Consider the following 6,239-nt stretch of genomic DNA (forward strand, 5'->3'; position numbering starts at 1 on the left):
ATAGCACACAGCCTTGGGGCACTCCAGCATTCACGGGCTTCGGGTTCGAGCAATATCCGTCGACAACTACCTGTATCCTACGACCAGTGAGGAAGCTGGAGGTCCACTTGCACAAGCTCTCGGGAAGCCCAAATGATGGAAGTTGTAAGAGGAGCGCCTTGTGCCATACACGATCAAAGGCCTCCGCTATATCCAGGCTAACTGCCAGGCCTTCCCCCTTGCTTTCAATAGCCGCCGCCCATCTATGTGTTAGGTATACCAGAAGATCACCTGCCGACCGACCATGGCAAAAGCCGTACTGTCGGTCGTTGATCAACTGATGACCCTCTAGGTATACCAAGAGCTGGCGGTTGATTATGCTCTCCATGATTTTGGAGAGCAGGGAGGTAATAGCAATAGGCCTGTAGTTTGCTGGATCCGAACTGTCTCCTTTTTTTGGATCGTATGAACAAGGGGTGACTTCAATGTAAGTCTTATTCTATGTATTAAGTACGTAGTCTAAAGGCAACATGCTTAAGATTGTGTGACAAATATTATATATAGTTACTTGTGGCCCATCACGTGGTCATTTAGGCCACATATTATTTATTGATGTGATAGAAACTCAAGTGCCCGCGTCATGAACTGAGTCGTAGAGTTATAAACGCTTTAAATCATTGTAATCAGTCTATCTCGCTCGCACTCATAGGCTTATGAAGCTGTAAAATGATGTGCGTTGTTGATATCGATAAGATTATAAAATAACAATGAAATATAATATACATTTCTGAATATTTTATTGTGTTTTAATTTATTTTTTCATCTGTGTCAATATCGTCAAAAATTTGGGCAGAGCCCAAATTTTTTATAAACCTATTTATAATTTTATTTGTAGCACTTAGAGAAACTGTAACGAACATTGTAAATATTTATAATTTTAATCATAATTCTATATTAATAAATGTTGTTTTTTTAATGTTTGGCTAAAGGACTTGTGTCCAAAGGCGTTAATAAATTAATAAAAAAACAAATAGATAGATTTTCAACTAGACCTCTCAAACTTCAAAAAGCTTTTTTCTGTCTGTTTTCATAAGTGAGGTTAATAAGAGGTTTTCTGTTTCACCAAAAAAAAAACCCGCCCACCCCGCTTTTCTTGGTAGCGTTAAAAATAAAAATGTAAAAAAAATACATTAAAACGAGATTACCTTACAAACATTTACAAGTAGTGACTTTAATGAGGATATCATTACCCAAAGACGCCGCCGCTATAAGGCGTGTCAGGTCGCGGCATATCTTCACTACCTTGTCACATTTTTCATGAAAAATAAAATAAATTTCTGGTTCCGGTCAATAAGCTGTTCTTTTTGTGTTGTAGCTGTACCTACAACCAATAATATCAATAAATACAAACGTCTAATACCTAACGCGTAACGTAGCATTATAGATCGTAGAAATAGTAATCGTGCATAATAACTGTAATAAGCGTATGCCGAAAGATTCGTTCTGATAAGAACATTTTATTTTATATAACGTAATATTAGCTCTGACAAGAACATTTTATTTTATATAACGTAATATTAGCTCTGATAAGAACCATTTCATAATGCTGTACAACAACTCATAGAATCATACAGATCACCAGTAGTCATCTCAGTGAAGTTTCAAGCATCGTACTTTCTCTCGACGATCGCAGACATACTCACGTGATCAGTCATATGCTCCGCGTTACACAACCGCACAGCAAGGCCGAGCGTCCTCGAATGACGCGTCGGGACTCGGGCGTCGATCGCTATTCATGCAATTTTAATCAATGAGCAATAGGTAACTCGGCTAACGTTGACCCGGTGCGTTTCTCAGGCCTCCTGACCTGAGAGAAACCGGACGACCCAATCCCATTGCACTTGGGCTTTCCCAAGGGTGACGGTTCGCGGCTATAACCATTAGGGATAGCCGCGCCACTTCCAACCCCCGTTGCTCCCTGCCCTCGGCGGGGAGGCTTCATCAGCTGACCATGTCAACGCCGTTGTAGTCTAGATTGTGGCTTTGCTTAAAGCCGCAAATCTCCATTTCGACCAGTCACTAGTCTATAGCCTCTCCTCCATATTCAACACTCCAAGTCGGCCCCTTGCTGACTCCCCCGTGTCCCCCGATGAGCCCTCCGCTCACAAAACTACTCCCGAGGACATGGAGTTCTCCGACTCCGCCTCCTGCGGCCGAAAGCGGCCAGTCCAGTGCTCCTCTGACTCTGACAACGGAACTGTCACTGGCTCCGTTGTCAACACATCCCGACGTCCCTCTGGAGAACCTTTCCAACTGGTTCAATCCAGGAAGAAGCGCCAGTCCAAGCGCTCAGCCACCTCCACGGATAACGTACTCTCCGCCCCAACCCCTGTCCCTCTAAGTTCTCTCGACATTAGCTTGCCCGAGGTCTCTATCACCTCATCTATGAAGCCAGCCACGCGCTGCACGCCTGTCCTCCCTGCAAATAAGCCCCCACTGCCTATCTTCTCCCGAGACAAGGCAAAGTGGACTTATGTTGCACAGCTCTGCGCCGACAAAAAGGTGCAATACACCCGAGCTACCAACACGGGTGAAGCTATCCGCGTAGTCGTCCCGACTACGGAGGACTTCCGAGTCCTCACTCGCCTCCTCACTCATAAGAGTGTCGCATACCACACTTATGCGCTCCCGGAAGAGCGCAAAGTGAAAGCCATTCTACGTGGCGTCCCTTATGAGCTCCCCAGTGAGGTCATCCTGGAGGACCTGACCATGCAAGGGTTCAAGGCCGAGGCTGTACACAAAATGTACAGCTGATCCGGCAAGAAATACCCTCTGGCTCTAGTTATCCTAACCAATGTCCCCGAGTCGAGGGAAATTTTCAAGAGAGAGCGCATCGTATGTGGGCTCTCAAACATCCGAGTAGAAGCTCCACACAGACGGGGCTTCCCAGGGCAGTGCCATCGCTGCCAGCTTTATGGCCACGCAGCTGCAAACTGCTCAGCCCTGCCTAGGTGCGTCAAGTGCCTAGAGCCTCACACAACCAAGGAGTGCAAACGCACCCGCGATGCGGAGACTCCTCCCGCTTGCGTCCTTTGTGGGCAGGAAGGACATCCCGCGAACTACCGCGGATGTCCCCGCGCCCCTCGTCCCTCAACAACGAAGACTGCTAAGAAGCAGTCTTCAAAACCAGGGCCACCTCCGGCCACTGGCGCGAACTTTCCTCAACTGAGGAACAGGACAACCGGGCCTTTACTCTCCACTTCTTGGAGACAAGCAGCCCCGGTCTCCCAGACATCTAATGTCAATTCCCAGTGGCCGCAGATGGGCAACACCTCCTCAACCAGACTCAGGAGTGCATAACCCCCTGAGTTTCTTGACGAATGGAGAATTCGACATTAAAGAATTCAACATTCTAGCCAACAGATTCAAAACAGCTAGGTCTCCACATTAGCGCCTTATTGCGATGATAGAGCACCAAGACTTGGTGAATTCTATGTACTAATGTCCCAATCGCGTAACGCTTCATCACAGAACATGGGGCGAGTGAAGCCGCAGGGTGTATCACTTGTCTCATTCAATACGCGCGGCCTGCACACCAACCTCCCAGAGATTAAGGAATTTGTTCGCAATAAGGACATCGACCTTATCCAAGAAACATTCCTTAAACCCGACGCTTCAAAGGGATTATCGATCCCTTCCTACTCTCTTGTACACAATGGCAGAGCCGACGCTCATTGCTCGCAAATCGCTACTCCAGTGCTTACCAACATGGAAGCAACCGTTTGTCAGTTGGGCATGTCAGGACATCCGTCTCTGATCATAGCCTCAATCTACCTCCCTACTCTCAAGATCCCTCTCCAGAGCGACCTTGAGACTCTTCTCTCACTAGGTGACTCAGTCATCTTGTTTGGAGATTTCAACTCCAAACGCACTGACTGGAAGTGCCTATCCACAAACGGGAATGGCATCAAGCTCCGCCGTCTAATTAGGTCTATGGACTTAGACGTCCTAAGTCCCACCTCTCCAACACACTACCCGGATAACGTAGCACACTCTCCCGATATTTTAGACATCGCCTTGGTCAAGGGTATCGCTCTTAATTTAAGGGCGATGGAACCACTCGATGACCTGGGCTCCGACCATCGTCCAGTCTCCCTCAAGCTCGGGCCCCATGCCCCCACCCCTACCACCACTCACCCTAAAACCCTCACCAACTGGGAGGGTTATAGGGAGTCTCTTGCATCAACTTTTGATGCCCCCAATTCACCATATGCAATCTCGTCCAACTATTTCGATAGTACGGATAAGATTGACATCACGGTAAAAGCACTTATCCAAACAGTGCAGTCCGCTCTCCATGACAACGAGCGGGTGGTTAAGGTTAACAACCATAAGCTCCCGCTTGATGTCATGAACCTCATTAGAGCCAAGAATGCAGCTCTCAGAAGAGCCGCCAAGTACCCAACGCCCAACTATATGTCACGCGCTAACTTCCAAGTTAGGTTACGTCTCTCCGAATTGAGGAATTCCAATTGGGATTCACTCATGGAGAACATTTCCCCTTCACACCAGGCGTATTACAAAGTGGCGAAAGCCCTTCGTACTGACGCAATATTCCACACTCCGCCTTTGATACGCCCCGACAGCAGTACAGCTTTCGAGGACAGGGGTAAAGTGGAGTGTTTTGCTGAAAGCATTGCTTCACAATGCTCACCCAGCACATCTTCTTTTGAACCTCTCCACGTAGCGTCGGTGGAGAATGAGGTCAGCCGTCTGAACTCAATGCCTCTCACCGACGATCCCATTCCAACTACTGTAGAGGAGGTTAAATCCATCATCCGTGGATTAAAACCTCGCAAAGCTCCAGGAGCCGACGGTATTTCCAACCTGGCGCTCAAACACTTCCCCGAGCAGGTGATCTTCTTTCTTGTCCTACTCTTCAACGCCTGCCTCGACCACTGCTTCTTTCCAACCGCTTGGCCATAGTTATAGGGATTCCTAAACCAGGGAAACCCCTCAATATCCCCTCCAAGCATCGCCCCATCAGCCTCCTCAAGGCTATGGGGAAAGTCTTTGAACGGGTTATTCTGTTCCGTATGAGAAAGCATCTCTTTCCAACGGACGGCCCTCCCTTAATAATACATCAATAATTCGGCTTTCGTGCTAAACACTCTTGTCCTCAACAAGTCCACCGCATTGTAGAGTACATCTACAGCGGATTCTATCCCAAACGTAAAAGGACAATCGCTGTCTTCTTCGACGTCGCCAAGGCTTTTGACAAAGTCTGGCACGAAGGCCTAATATATAAACTCCACGCTCTAGGCCTCCCATCCCGATTAGTCCGCATAGTGGCTTCTTATCTTCACAAACATACCTTTCGTTTCAGACACGAAGGTGTCCTCTCCTCCCATCGCCTGCTCACGGCTGGGGTATCACAGGGCTCACCACTTCTATACATATCGTATACCAACGATATTCCCATCCCTAGAAATGGAGTCCAACACTCTCTCTTCGCTGACGATACCGCTCTCTACGTCCAGTCCCAACAGATATCTTCAGTCCTCTCCAGGCTCCAACGCTCAGTTAATGAGCTAGGTGACTGGTTTAAGAAATGGCGTATTGAGGTCAACCCGGATAAAAGCTCCGCAGTCCGTTTTGATTTTAAGCGCAGACGCTTCTGCCGGGATCGACCCATTCATCTATTAGGCTCCCCTATCCCCTTCAGGTCCACAGCCAAGTACTTGGGTGTGACCCTCGACTCCCAACTCACCTTCAGGCCTCACGTCCAGAAAGTGACCGGAACCGCCCGCTTCTATCTGTACCGCCTAAACAGTATGTTAGGTAGGCACAGTAAAATGTCTTTTAGGAACAAGCGAACACTCTTCAAGGTTTGCATTCGACCGGTTATGACTTACGCCGCTCCAATTTTCGATCATGCGGAACCCAATATTATAGATAAACTCCAAACAGTCCAATCCATTTTCTGCCGTAAGGCTGTCAATGCCCACTGGTGCGTTAGAAACGCAGACCTTCACCGGGACTTAGAGCTCCCCACCATCCAACAACACCTAAAGTGCTTGTCTGAAACTTTCTTTAAGTCCTCAGACAATCACCCAAATCCCCTGATTAAGGAGGCAGCGGAAACTCCATAGGCAGTGCCGCTTGCGCCTCTCTCTCCCCAAGAGAAGGTCGCCTTCGATGTAGGCTTAGAGGGCACCTGCCCAAAGCCAACTGCAGGTGGTGTTTAGTGGGTAGGAACC

General features: G+C 48.0%; 1 protein-coding gene across 1 annotated transcript in view; it reads right to left on the bottom strand.

Annotated features, from left to right (window-relative positions):
* The window catches only part of LOC126966023 (lysozyme-like), a 302,967-nt gene that overhangs the window by 26,067 nt on the left and 270,661 nt on the right, over window positions 1–6,239 (bottom strand). The gene's annotated exons all lie outside the window — the stretch shown is intronic.

Source organism: Leptidea sinapis, chromosome 9 (assembly GCF_905404315.1).
Source record: "Leptidea sinapis chromosome 9, ilLepSina1.1, whole genome shotgun sequence".
Taxonomy (NCBI): domain Eukaryota; kingdom Metazoa; phylum Arthropoda; class Insecta; order Lepidoptera; family Pieridae; genus Leptidea; species Leptidea sinapis.